General features: G+C 46.5%; 1 protein-coding gene and 1 long non-coding RNA gene across 8 annotated transcripts in view; both read left to right on the top strand.

Annotated features, from left to right (window-relative positions):
* The window catches only part of MVB12B (multivesicular body subunit 12B), a 211,581-nt gene that overhangs the window by 74,883 nt on the left and 123,364 nt on the right, over positions 1–13,334 (top strand). The window lies entirely within an intron of this gene.
* LOC119474187 lies at positions 4,284–12,320 on the top strand. Its single transcript, XR_005203478.1, has 2 exons — positions 4,284–10,409; positions 11,546–12,320. It is a non-coding gene; the product is annotated as an uncharacterized LOC119474187 (long non-coding RNA).

The following is a 13,334-nucleotide window of genomic DNA, read 5'->3' as shown; positions in this document are numbered from 1 at the left end:
ATCTCCTCCACAGCCAGAACGACCTGCTGGAGCCATGGGAGGCGATGGGCGCAGGCGGAGAGGGCTCCTGAGGTTCAAAACATCCATCACACAGGAACCAACTTGAGGCCTGGCTTAGCAGCCAAGTGTGTGGAACGGCCAGTTCAGAGTGTGGGTGTGTGGAGTGCAGCCTGGTGTGTACCGGAGGGAGGCCCTGAGTGGAGTCCTGCTCCTGGGGTGTGTCCACTGCCTCACCCCGCCAGGCAGAGGTTACCCAATTCCAGTGTCAGGTTTAAGGAATCCAGTTTCGACCCGAGTGGAGGCAAGCCAGCCCACTGCAGATGTCTTAAAGGTCAATATCAGGAGAGAAAGTAGAAGGGTTTCCAGGCGGGGAAGGGGCGGAGGGCAGAGAGATGGCTGGGGGCTCCAGAAGGCAGAATTAGATCAGGTGGACTGAAGTTACATGGAGATAGATTTAGGCTTACCACTTTTAAAAACTCAATAAAGACAGCTTCCCCAAGGGGAAAATTCTGTGGCATCAAAGAAGCTGACCTGAGGGGTAATACACTCCCAGATGCTGGGGGTGATGAGACAGCATTTGGATCCTTCAGACTGCAGGAGAATTAGAGCAATCAGTGCTGCTTCCGCCTTACTTAAGAAACTTGTCATATTCCTTTTCCCCACCTACAGAAATTCAGGCTCAGCAGACCTCCATGTTAGGGCCGCAGACACCTTGCCCAGAGAACTCCAGGGCCCTCCAGTGGGCAAGGAGGGCACAGAGCAGCAAGCCTTGGTTCCAGAGGTCCTCAAGCCGCCTCGATGCTTTTGCATCTGACTTGCAGCCATTGCCTCCCTCCCGCTCATCTTGCTAATGTCAGAGAAGGAGGCGTGGGTAGTGGAGAGGTGCTGCTATGCAGCCTCCCTGAGAGGGCAGGCTCAGAGGAACGAACCTCCCAGAGCGTCCGGGGCCCCTGGCGAGGCGGACATCGCGTCTCAGTCCAGGATGGGCAGGCCTGAGCTGATGATGAGTGGTATTCTGTCCCTTTCAGAGTCTGTCAGAAACACGCAGTCTGCCTTCCATGTGGCTGGAACATGGAAGGACATCTCTTGTTTATGTGAATATCCATCTTTCGGGGGCTCACCTCGAAAATCTGCAATGTGTGGTTCCAGTAGCTCTACCCTGCCCTTCCCGCTTACCTGGGCTGGCCTCACTGTGGTCCCGAGGGAGAAGCTACGGCCCAAACTCTGCTCCCCACAGACCCCAGGCCATGGGCATATCCTGTGACCTTTCCCTGACACCGTCTGTCTTGGGGCAAAGTGTTATTTTCCCACCCAAAGCCACAGAGCATTTCCCAGCCATTGAGTCCTGACCGGCAGGCTCCCCTGCGAGGTGCAGCCTCCCGGGAGCCTCTCGGAGTGTCAGCCAGGCCTGGGTTGCCCGTAGGAGGTGACGTGGTGCTCGCTGTTGCAGTCATCTTCCTGTAATTTGTCAGCTCCCAGCAAGTTGTCAGTCACAGGTTAGGAAGTATGTTTCTTAGTGACAGACATAATTGTACTTAACTTTTTGCGTGGATGTTATCAATCTGTGACAGATACTCTGGGAAATGGGGCATTTTGATTGCAGAAGATCTGTCACATGCATTTAGTCTTCCTCTCAGGGACACCAGGATTCAGTCACAACTTTTGCATGTCGATGTCAGGTTTTGAGAACATAGATCCTTGCTGACCTCAAAAATCGTTCCGTCACTCCGATCCCGGGGCTGTCATCTGAAAGGTTAATGGCCCTTCCTAGAGGAGAGGAAAAATCATGCCGTGGTGATCTAGAATTCAGGTCGTGCCGCCCAGGCTTGTCCCCCATCACATCGTTGTCAGAAGCCCATGAGCATGCCATGCTACGTCCTGGCCTCTCCAACCCTGCCTTCCCTCTGGACATGGGAATCAACTCCGCTACTTTCTGATCAACTCAATAGAGTGAGTCAGCAGTGGGGGTGGAGCCTTAGTTTACCGCTGGAAGGATTTGACAGCCTCAAATCCTTCGGCTACCTTATGTCCATTTCCAGTTGTAAGATGGTCCTTGCACTCCAGATGACACCTGTCACCTGCCCTGTTGTTGGAGGACTTGGACTAGAGGCCCAGAATCACACAGATCAGGGAGACTGAGTTTGCCTTTTCCTGTTGAGGTGTTTACTGTTTGTTGAGAGTGGCAAAAGGCTTGGTGCTGGAGGCATTTGCCTGTGAGAAGTGTCTCCTGAGAGTTCAGTAGGGGAAGGCTCAGCACAGAGGATCGGAGTTGAAATCTGTGGTTTCATGTAAGGTGCATCATTTATGAGGGGGGTTCTGTGTATCCTGGGTGATTCTGATGACTCTTTTTTCCCCTAGTAATAAATTGTGACATGGGTTTTGAGATCCACTTCCATAGTGGCAAGAAATGGTTTGGGGGCAGGTGAGCCAAGCAACGGAGCCCTCTTCCCTGGTCCCATCAAAAGAGGGCTTGGGGCGCTGGGCATGGTGGCTTATACCTGTAATCCTAGCACTTTGGGAGGCCGAGGTAGGAGGATCACTTGAGCTGAGGAGTTTGAGACAAATCGGGACAACGTGGCAGAAGCCAGGCTCTGCAAAAAAATCAAATACGAAAATTAGCTGGGTGTGGTGGCACATGCCTGTGGTCCTAACTACTCAGAAAGCTGAGTGAGAGTATGGTTTGAGGCCCAGAGGTCAAGGCTGCAATGAGCTATGATCATGATCCTTCCACCACACTCCAGCCTGGGCAATAATTCAAGACCCTATCTTTAAAAAAAAAAAAAAAGGAAGAAGATGAGGGCTTGGGCCCTGCTTTTCTGGCATGGGGACCTTCAGACATTCTGCAGGTCATGTCCAGGCATAACTATGGATCTGGCTTCACTTAGAAAAATTAGATTTCTTCTTCCTTCACACTAAAGCTACACATGCTTTTCGTTTTTTAACTCTAAAGACAGAACACATTTTTGTTGTCTTTTAAGATGAAGACTGTAGCGCACGGGTTCTTTTACACAGGGAGCACAGGCATCAGCACTGGGGGACGAATGATCCCCTGCGCATGTGGGTCCCAAAAGACTGGCAGCCAGCCCTGTCTCAGAGCTGAGCCCTGTGGAGGGGTCAAACCTGAACACTAAGTCAGAGATGGATCAGGGTGGGCTTCTGGGGCTCAGGTAGTATTTCTGTAAATAGCCCACGTTTACATTTTTTGTCTGTATAACTGCTTTGGGGTTTTCAGACATGCTCATATTCCTTTTTCCTCAGTCCAGACCCTTCACTGGCTTCTGGTTATCTGACCACCCCCATCCCCCACCCCTACATCATCTCGAATTAATTAGGTGAGTCTCCCCATGGCTCAGGGACACACCTTTCTCATTCCAAAAGCATCTCTGCTCTGTCCCTGACCACGCATCTCAGCTGGTGCCAGACCCTTCCTACCTGGAAGGGTTAGACTGGACTCCAGAATGCTTCGGATTGGCCCTGGCCAGCCCCGACCCAGGCCTGTAGTAGCCCACAGCACGTCTAGAAAGGCTGGCCGGTGTCATTTCCTTCTCCTCCTCCAGTTGCCTGCGTCACACGGCTTGGCATCTCACCATTCCCTGTCATTGCTGCATGTGTTTCTGTTTGATCTTACTGACTAGATGTGCTGCTTATTGACGACAGAGATCCTCATGTTTTCCTTTTTCTCCTTTAAAGCCTCAAAACAGGCTAGTCACACAGAAATAGCAATGATGATTATGTTGCATCACTGTTCATCAAAATTGAGCAAGTACTTTCAAACATGTCATCTCATTCCATGCTCACAGTAAGTGTTCAGTGGAAACCGTGTGGCCCCAAGATGGTAAAGAACTCTGAATTCCAGGTGGCTGGCATGTGTTGGGCACCCAGAAAGTGTTTATTAGATGCATAAAGTGAGTTAGTTTAATGCATAGGACTGGACATCATCTGTTTATTCATCTCTCCTTCCATCCGTCATCCATCCAGCAGAGACGTATGCATTTATTAGGTATGAGGTACTGTTCAAAGGCTTTACAAATAACTCCCGTAATTCTTTTTTTTTTTTTTTTTTTTGAGGCAGAGTCTGACTCTGTCGCCCAGGCTGGAGTGCAGTGATACAATCTCAGCTCACTGCAACCTCCACCTCCCAGGTGCAAGCAGTTCTTCCACCTCAGCCTCCCGAGTAGCTGGGACTGCAAACACGCGCCACCACGCCTGGCTAATTTTTTGTATTTTTAGTAGCAGTGGTTTCAGCATGTTGGCAGGCTAGTTTCGAACTCCTGACCTCAAGTGATCGATCCTACCGCCTTGACCTCCCAAAGTGCTAGGATTACAGGCATGAGCCACTGCACCCAGCCAACTCCTTTAATTCTAGTAATAGCTCTGTGAGTCAATTACTATTAGCCCAGGTTTAAGTTGAGGAAACTGAGATCGAGGAGGTCAAATCCCTTGCCCAAGGTCATACATACATCTAGCAAGTGTCAGGGCTAAGATCTCCACTCAAGCAGGCAAGCTATCATTAGCGGGTAGACCGTCACGAGGCTCCCAGCCGTAAAGCCTTTCATCAGGGAGCCAAGCATGTGCCTCTAGGGGCTGTTGGGTAGGTGGGTGCCCATCCAGGTGGCCCTGCCACCTTCCCATGTAGCTTCTCCAGGCTCCTGACCAGCAGCTGGTGAATGAAGACTTCCCAGGGCGTGTGGGTGGGGAACTCGCCTGGCAGAGGCCCCTCTGGTCGGAAACCGCCTAAGCAGTCTGAGGGAGACGTGTGAACTTTGGCCGGCATCCAGCACACTTGCACTGTGGACGCCAACTTAGGGAACATGTGGAGGCCGCCCCGGAGGTCCCAGCACCACCATCCCTCCCTGGCTTTGAAGCGGGCGCTCAAGCAGTGTGGCTTATTCTGGTGATCATGAGAGTGGTGTGAAAGAGACCTACAGAGTGAGGTTATTTGAGTATCTTCAGAATGCTCAGGAATAGAGTGGCGGCTGCTCTTGGACCAATATCAAACTTAGTTTTGGTGTCAGAGTAATTTTGAAGGGGAAATTTCATTAGAATGCAGTTCGGTATTGTTAGATATGAATGATGAGTTTAGGCTGAGCAATACACTTTTTGATATTAATTTTTAATACAGCTTCTTGGGAAGTCAGAGCTTCTATTTAATGAAGAATTGACGATTCGTCAATTCAGCTCCCACCTCGGAGCTGGCCTTGGCGTTTGGGCTCTCACGTCAGATTTTTGACAAGATATTTGCTGCTTGTAAATGTGTTATCTTTGTAATTTTGGTGACTTTCTGAGTGTCTTACTTTTCTGGGTGGTCATGGTGGTTATGTGCGCTTTTCTGTTGTTGCCATCCCAAGAAGCAGGGTTATAAATGGAAAATTATTCCCTCCTTAGTCTGGCTCGCAAGTGCACGACGGCTCTTTGTGCGGTTGGTTTCAGCGTCAGGGTTTGGAGAAAGGCCTTTTTCAGGATTATGAAAATAGTTTTCTGTGTGTCAGAACAGATTTATCAGTTCACTTTAGGGTCGGTTTTGTGAACTAGACCATTTAGAGGAGGATATTTTACCTTTTATCAGAGTGGAAGCTGACAGTCAATTTGCAGGTAGCCCTGTGGAATGTTTCACCTGGGTCTCTCAGTGTAAATCTAGCTGCCAAATAAAGTAAAAATGGGTGTTAAACCAGCGATATTTCCCAGGGTTTTACTACCACCCACCCCCCAACCCCAACGATGTTGTTCTATTTCAATGCAGGGTTTCAATTATTAATTGGGATATTTAATAAAATTCTCTGCTTGCAGTTACTTTTAAAAGGCCTTTTGAGTTTATTTGGGTCCAGTTTTTGCCAGTGGGTAGGGTAGAATTCAATCTGAATATCCTTCATGGGCAGCAGATGTTTTGTTTCCAGTTGAAGAATAATATTAATAATAATTATTAAAATAAGTGCAATTATTATCATCATCATTATTTCAGCTGTAATTTTCTGGGCATCTTGTGCCAGGCATTGTGTAAACATATATATATATATGCACACACGCACACACGCACACACACACACAGATATGTTCTTTATAACCACGTTGTGAGGTGAATAATTGTGTCCTCATTTTAAGAGTGAGAAGACTGAAGCTTAGACAGATCATAACTTATCTAAGGGCAGAGAGTTAGGAGTTAGAGGGCCTGTGATTGGAGGAGAGATCTCACCATAACACCCTGCCTGCCTCCAAGGAGCCTCAGGACCTCCTGATTGAACACTGACCCTCTGCTATGAGCTCGACCTTGCATGGGACCAAAAATCACCATCCAGCCCGTAGCCCACATTCCACCTCCTCCTCAGTCATGGCTGTATTTTGCTAAACAAATTGTTTTCCACAGCCTTTGAGATGGATTGGGCAGGGAGGAGACAAGTGTTGCCTTTGGCTCTTTGTTAGAGGATGTACGGTATTCAGTCCAGACTGCAGCTTGCCCTGTGCTTTCATGCACACAGCCCTTTATGAATCTGACTTTGGCAGTCCCCCGACTGTTGAATTTTCGAAAAGCAGATATTTTAGTAGGCTGGAAGAAGATGAAAAGCTAGCGGTGCCCATATGTTCCTTGTTTTTAAAAGTAAGGTCAGCGAGGTTTAGAGACTCTTTAAATATTTCAGTTTATAAGATTAGACTAGATCATCTGGAATGGAAGTGTGGTGCCCCTGGTCCCAGACTTGGCTTTTTTCTTCATTTCTTTTATATGGGAGGTAGGTGTTTTGGCATTGCAAGGTTCAAGTGTAATAAAACTTAAATGTAGAGAATAAATACCATGATTTGGAGTGTTGCTGCGGCTATGAAAGTCAGTTTCCTTTCTTCATCTTTTTTTTTTTTTATTAAGTAATCAGTGACTTGAAAAACAGCAGATTGGTACAAGGAAACTGAAAACTCCCATGCTTTAAAGCAGTATGACATTTTTGACATTTTTCTGCGGAAGCATTTTCTTCACTCATTTAAATCTTCCTAGGCTGAGATCAGGCATTCATCCTGAAATGTACACTTGAGTAGTTTGAAATTCAACACAAGTGTGTATTTTTAGTTAAGACATTTTCTCTTGGATTATCAGTGGTTAGTGACGTAGTGGAGGCTTTACTTGCCCCCAAGATATTTACAGAAGCCAAGGATCTGAGCAAATATCTAACCCAACCCCAGGTTGGGACCAGGTCTCACTTCTTGATACAACGCACCAACATTTTATGCCTCTCACCCAAAGAGCATTCTTATGGCCAGGATGTACCCATGGTCACCAACAGTAACTGCTGGGAGACACGTCAGGGAGAGGTGGTTGTGGTCACTGCCTTGTACAACAGCTACATGCCCAAAGCAGGGGGGACCCTGCCCTCCTCCCAGTGCACAATGAGTGGGAACTCTGTGTGCTGGCCGGCATTTCCCGTCATGTTCAGTGGGACACGTTCACTCTTCATACTTCTTCAATTCTAAATTTCAGAAGTAATTTGTCACTTTAGAGGAGGGCGTCATTAATAACCATTATTTGAAACTGTCGAGTCTTCGTCTCTGTGTGTGAGTGCCTGAGTTAAGCATCCCCAAAATTGGCCTTGTTGGTGGCAAGCAGTGTCCCCACATTGACAGATCGCGACGACCCCACCCCCACCCTCTCCCTCTCAACTGAGTTCTTCCCCGTCTGCCTTTAATCACTGCGAGGGGGTGACAGGGAATGGCTACAGCGTGTCCTCCTGGAATTCATTAGTGTTATTACCAAAGACCGTGTTGTAAATTGAGATTTTTTTTCTTTAACTGCTAGGAAAAAATTTCTCCTTAGCTATTTCATTTTATTGTACTTAAAAAAAAAAAAAAAGAAAGATTTTTCTCATCAAACTTTTGGAGCAGAATAGTTCAGAAACCCTGACTTCAGATCCCACTGGGTGTGAACTCTGAGTTGTAAATGAAGCTGAAATCACATCTGGTTACCCTTGAGCTCTGGGGTGAGGGCCAAGGAAGAACCCCCAAACCTTCAGATGGGTGGTTAAGAGAAAGAATTGCCATTCAATGTATGTTACTGCACATTGTTATTCTTTAACATTAAAATTCCACTAAAGTACTAATAATTACTGTTAATACCTTTTGGTGGAAACTTACAGTAAAAGAGCAGTAGTGGAAACAGTATTTAAGGGCAAGCCGCCGGCATGATAAGAATGCAAATAAGCGTTATTAGCCTAATGATTTTGCCGTCGCCATGGTTGTGCGGCAGTAGTGTTGTGAATATGTCATCCGGCACCCGTGAATTTGGAAAGTGTGTCAAAACACAACTTCAATTAGTTTGCTCTAATTATGGCTCTGGAGAGTTTGTAACTACATCACTCCTCATTAAAAGAGATTTTCTTATATGGATTAATGTAATATACAAAGGAAAGTTTCAAAGTTCCTGACGCCATTCGCTGCCCCCACGAATGAGCCAGGGGCAGGCCTGGTGGACCCAGATCTAGGGTCTGTGTCTGCAGCGGGTGCAGGCAGGGGGCTGGGCGGCTCTCTCCTTCTGCTTGGCGATCCATGTCCTGCTCAGAGTGGCCACTGCAAATGGAGCCTTGACGATTTCCACGAGAGGGTAATTGAACCCGTTGCAGGCTTTTAAGGAGAAATGGCTAATCTGAAACTATCAGGATGTCCCTCCTTCTCTGCTTCTCGATGGAGGCTGGAAGCAGAAAGGTCTCTGGACCCACCGTGGTGCAGTGCCATGTGCGCAGTCAGCCCTTGGCCCTGTCCTGAGTTCTTGGGGGAGATCATGTGGGAAAATGTATTATTTTTGGTCTTGCAGAATCACATGGTATCTATGAAATGTTTGTAAAAGTCTTTTCAGATAGCGAAGGCATACATTAAGGAAACGTAATCTCCAAGTTGATATGTAGTTCTAAATGGTATCATTGCACCTTGACCATCTTGAAAAGAGGAATGCGAGTTCACATTTTCTTGTCCTGTTGTGGACTTTCCCCTCCCTGAGGACACCTGTCCTGCAGCGCTCACCTTCTCAAGGCCCACTCTACGGGGTTTGGACGGCCACCTTGTCACCTTGCCTCAAGTCAGCCTTGTGGGACTGTTCCTTGAGCTTTGCTGCCCCCACCTCCACCATTCTGCTAAGCCGCCACAGAGGCTTCGTGACTTCCATTGAGGGGGCCCAGTGATGCATTTTGAACTCAGGAGTTAAATTTTAGAATGCTGGTTGAGGAGGCCTGGGTTTTGGTTTTCCTCTGATTTAGCCACACGGTGCAGATAATCCAAAATACAGCTTTGAAGACGTTTTTGTGGGCCTTTGCATGTTCTCATTGTCATCACTTATGTCATTATATAACGTGTGTGTGTGTATGTGTGTGTGTGTGTGTGTGTGAGAGTCCCTTGGGTCTTCTTTATGCCACTCACAGGCAGGGATACTTTGAGTGAGTTTTATCACTCTCTGAGCCTGTTTCTTCCTCTGTGAAATGGGTATAAAAATGCCTGCTTTGCAGGATTTGTCACAGGAATTAAATGTGGGGACACAGAAAGCACCACCCTGGTGCCTGGTGAGCACCTGTGCATGCTGGCTTTCTGTCTGTGTCCAGGGTTCATTGCAGAACCGAGCCTGAGCATGAGCAGGGCATCCCCTTAGACCTTTCCTTTGCCACCACATGGCTCCCATCTGCTGCAGCTGCAACTCCAGTCACCAGCACCCCCTCCAGCGCCTCACAGCATCAGAGACCAGGCACAGGCATCCTCCCCTGTGGATCTGGGACTAGAACGGCTGTGCTCACAGGTGAGCAGGTGGGAAGGGGTTAAGATAGTAATTGTGTAAGTCTTCCAGGCTTTCTCCCAGTTCTGCGGTAATTTGATGAAGAACTTCACCCTAATTAAATATTCAAATTAGGAATAAGTGTCAATATGGCTTCCCATTGCCTGGAATGATGATTAATTGTTTTCAAAACTCCAGTGGCCCACTGTAATCTAAGCCTAACGGTTGTTCTTGATTATTTCTGCACCGCACTTGCCATGTTTTTGTTTTAAGATTTAAACTAGTAATTGATTTGCCATATGCCATGGAGCTGCACGTACTTTAAAGCTATGCGTTTAGGAACTTGGGGAGTTTGGAATTGCGATTTTCTTCATCTTCCAGTGGCAGCTGTTTTTTCCCCCTTGTCCAATGCAGAGTGATTTGGTTGGGTGTGTGTGTCTGTGTGTGTGCAGGCGCACATGTGTGTGTGTTGCCCATGAGGAAAACCCATTCTACAGTCAGGCTGGTAGGTTGGAGTTATACTGATCACTGCGAATGGGCTTCCTGAATGGAAAATGAACAGGTCAGTGTTTGCACTTACTTCCTGCTCTGCATTATCTCAGTAAAGCAACATGGCATGATGGAAAGAGCACGAATACACAACCCAGCCCAGCCATTTTCTTTAGCTGCATGACTTTGGGTGAGTTACTTAACTTCTCTGAACCACTTTTCCCCATGTATAGGGTACTACCTCCCTTGCTGGGTGGTTTAGATTAGAGATGGGTATGAAGCATGAGGAACAGTGCAGGTGCCCAGCGAGTAGTAACTGCCATAGTCCTAAATAATTACAAGAGCAAAAATTACAGGAGCAAAGCCTTCACACTGGCTGCCCCTGGAAAGCCACCCCCAGCCATGCAAGTCAAATCCCATCTCCTACCTCTCTGACTCCTGGGACCTCCGTTGCCCATCCTTGGCTTCGTGACGTCTCTTGGGCCATTGTCGAGATTCTTGAATTACTATTTCATTGCTCAGGCCTTTTCTCCCCTGCCACAGTCTTTGCTCTTTGCAGGTGGGACCCTGGCTCCCATGTCCTGGATACCTCCCAGGGCCTAATGAAGTGCCTGGCATGTGTTAGACTCTCAACAGATGTTTGTTGTTTTGGTTATTTCTTTTTCATGCCACTGTTTTAACATTGTAGCATATAACCATATTGTCCTTTATGGTCTATCTTTTGATATTCAGAGCTTTTTACTTTGTGATGTAGGAGATTTATGTTTGTGCTTCAGTTGACTTATAGATAAATTCCTAAAGGGGAAGATACAAGTTTCATTTGGTTTCTTAAACTGTGTTGGTGCTAGGCAGTGCCTACCACACAGTAGGAGCGCAAGAAAAAACGCACGCTGAGTCAGTCGCCACATCCTAGTTGTAGCAGCTTGTGTGCCTGTTGATACCGGTCCAGCTCCCCTAGGATGGGGTTGTGTTCATTGGGTAATATTTGGAATTAAGTGTTAGGTCTAGGCATAGAAAGTTTATAATATAGTGAATATAACTGAAGAGGAAATAGGTCTGTTTTAAGTTTTGCAAAACCTTGTCTTGGCTGGTGTCAATTACAAAATGAAACAAAAAAGCGACTCATCAGACTGTGGGAAATGATAGTAAACTTTGCACATGGTGGTTTCTCTCTGAGGTTGGCTCCAAAATCAATGAGAAAAGAAAAATCACCACAATTGAAAATAGTTTAGAGCCTAGAGTGATTAAAAGTTGACTTTCTCTTTTAGTGGAACCAAGTTACAAAAAAGAATTACAGTATCTCCTCACATCTCTGGGTCTTCACAGGTCTCAATCGTAATTCAGAGCCCCACTTGGGAAACGCAGGGATGTGGAGCAGGAATCCTGGCTGTGAAGTCATTGAGGAGGATTCGAATGGTAGTTGGGCCCTTCCAGCTGAAAATGATTCATTTTAATTACCTTCCAGGGCGATCCAATACCTGAGCATATGGTCTTTAAGAAATAAGGTTCCCCAAACTGTCAGCAAGTGTGAGCAATGGTCAGGGACCTCTTTCTGACACCATTGACCAGCCTTGGAGAGCGGGCACTCTAGAAGGTGCTTATTAAAATGCCAGCAGGTGCAGCAAAGGTCCCCTTCCCTGTGACTCCCACACCCTGCTTGTGCCAGGTGTTTTATAAGAGCCTTTTTCTTCATTAAATGGCATTCATTAAGCACGTCCTTACACCTGGCACAGAAGCTGTGCGTCACAGATGACTTCTTCCCAGTGGTGTTTTGCAGGAATAAAACGGAATTTCATTTAGCTATTTGCTGTGTTCTTCTTCCCCTTCCTTCCTTAACTGGATTTTTGTTGCTTTTCATGTTTCCTCTGCTGCCCTCACAGTCCATTCCTTTCCTTTGTACATGACCTCTGGTCTTTGTCCACCAGCAGACACATTATATAGAAAACAAGATGTCCCTTCGGCACCAGGCACCACCCTGGATGCTCTCATATTTGTGTCTCTTCTCTCCCAACCACATTGAGACGCATTCTAGTTTTTGGCATCTTTTTTTCTGATAAAAAGAAAAATAATTTCTCACTGAAAAAAATTAACACTTAAAAAATATGGAAAAGCAGTGGGAAAAATCCACACTCCCACCTTAGAGGCTTCTGTCATCAGTACCATGAGCCTCTCCTGCCCCTCAGTCACCTCTGTGAGTTACTCCCTCTGGGCCCTTTGTGATACTGTAGCTTAGCTGTGTGTGTCCATGGAAAAAGACTGTCTTGTGGGATTATTTATAATACATCATTCTGCAACTTCGTTTTTGCTTGGCTCGTTTTTTTGGGTTTGTTTTACTTAACAGCCATGTCTTTGGGAGTTGGCTATTTTTACAGAAAAACCTCTGGCTCTCTTCATCTATTCGTTCCATCCTACTTTAGTATTATATGAAAATTCCACATTTTATTAGCCTTCTCTTACGGATGGTCATTAGGCTGCTCCCAGTTCATTGCCGTGACAAATGCTGCCCCACAGCCCCGGTTCCTGTCCTTTCCTTCCACAGCTGTGATCATACTCCATATACGGATCCCAAGCTCCTCACTCCAACCCTCCTCCCAAAACGTGTAAACAGCATTTTACATCTACATAATATTCTGAGTCAGACATTGTAACATTATTTCCAGTTTTTGAGTAGAGTATCATAATTAAGAGCCTGAATTGTGTAATTTGCCCCATCAGCATTCAAATCCAAGCTCCTGCACACTTGGTCTTTAAGTCCAAGCTGTATCCAGCTGAGAAGCAAGCTGTGGAGCCTCTCTGAGACACCTGTGGAGTAGGGGTGCTCTCAGCACCTCGCTCTGGGGTGGGGTTAGAGATCATAAGATGCATATGACAGGTACACGCTGTAAACAAGCCAACCGATGCTATTTTTACCTTTTCTTAAACAGGTCATTTCCCACATTTCAGGTTATTTTCTCAAATTTCAAAAAGGGAGGAGTAAATGCTGGCCCTTTTGTTTCATGACTTCGCCATTCTTTTGTATTAAATTAGAATGATCTGGAGTATATGATTATGCATTTCCCCTAGAGAGAGTGACGTGAATAATCCTCTGTTGTTGTCTTCCTGCACAAAACACAAC

Source organism: Cebus imitator, unplaced genomic scaffold, assembly GCF_001604975.1.
Source record: "Cebus imitator isolate Cc_AM_T3 unplaced genomic scaffold, Cebus_imitator-1.0 Scaffold216, whole genome shotgun sequence".
Classification (NCBI taxonomy): Eukaryota; Metazoa; Chordata; class Mammalia; order Primates; family Cebidae; genus Cebus; species Cebus imitator.
This window is presented reverse-complemented; position numbering and strand designations above follow the sequence as displayed.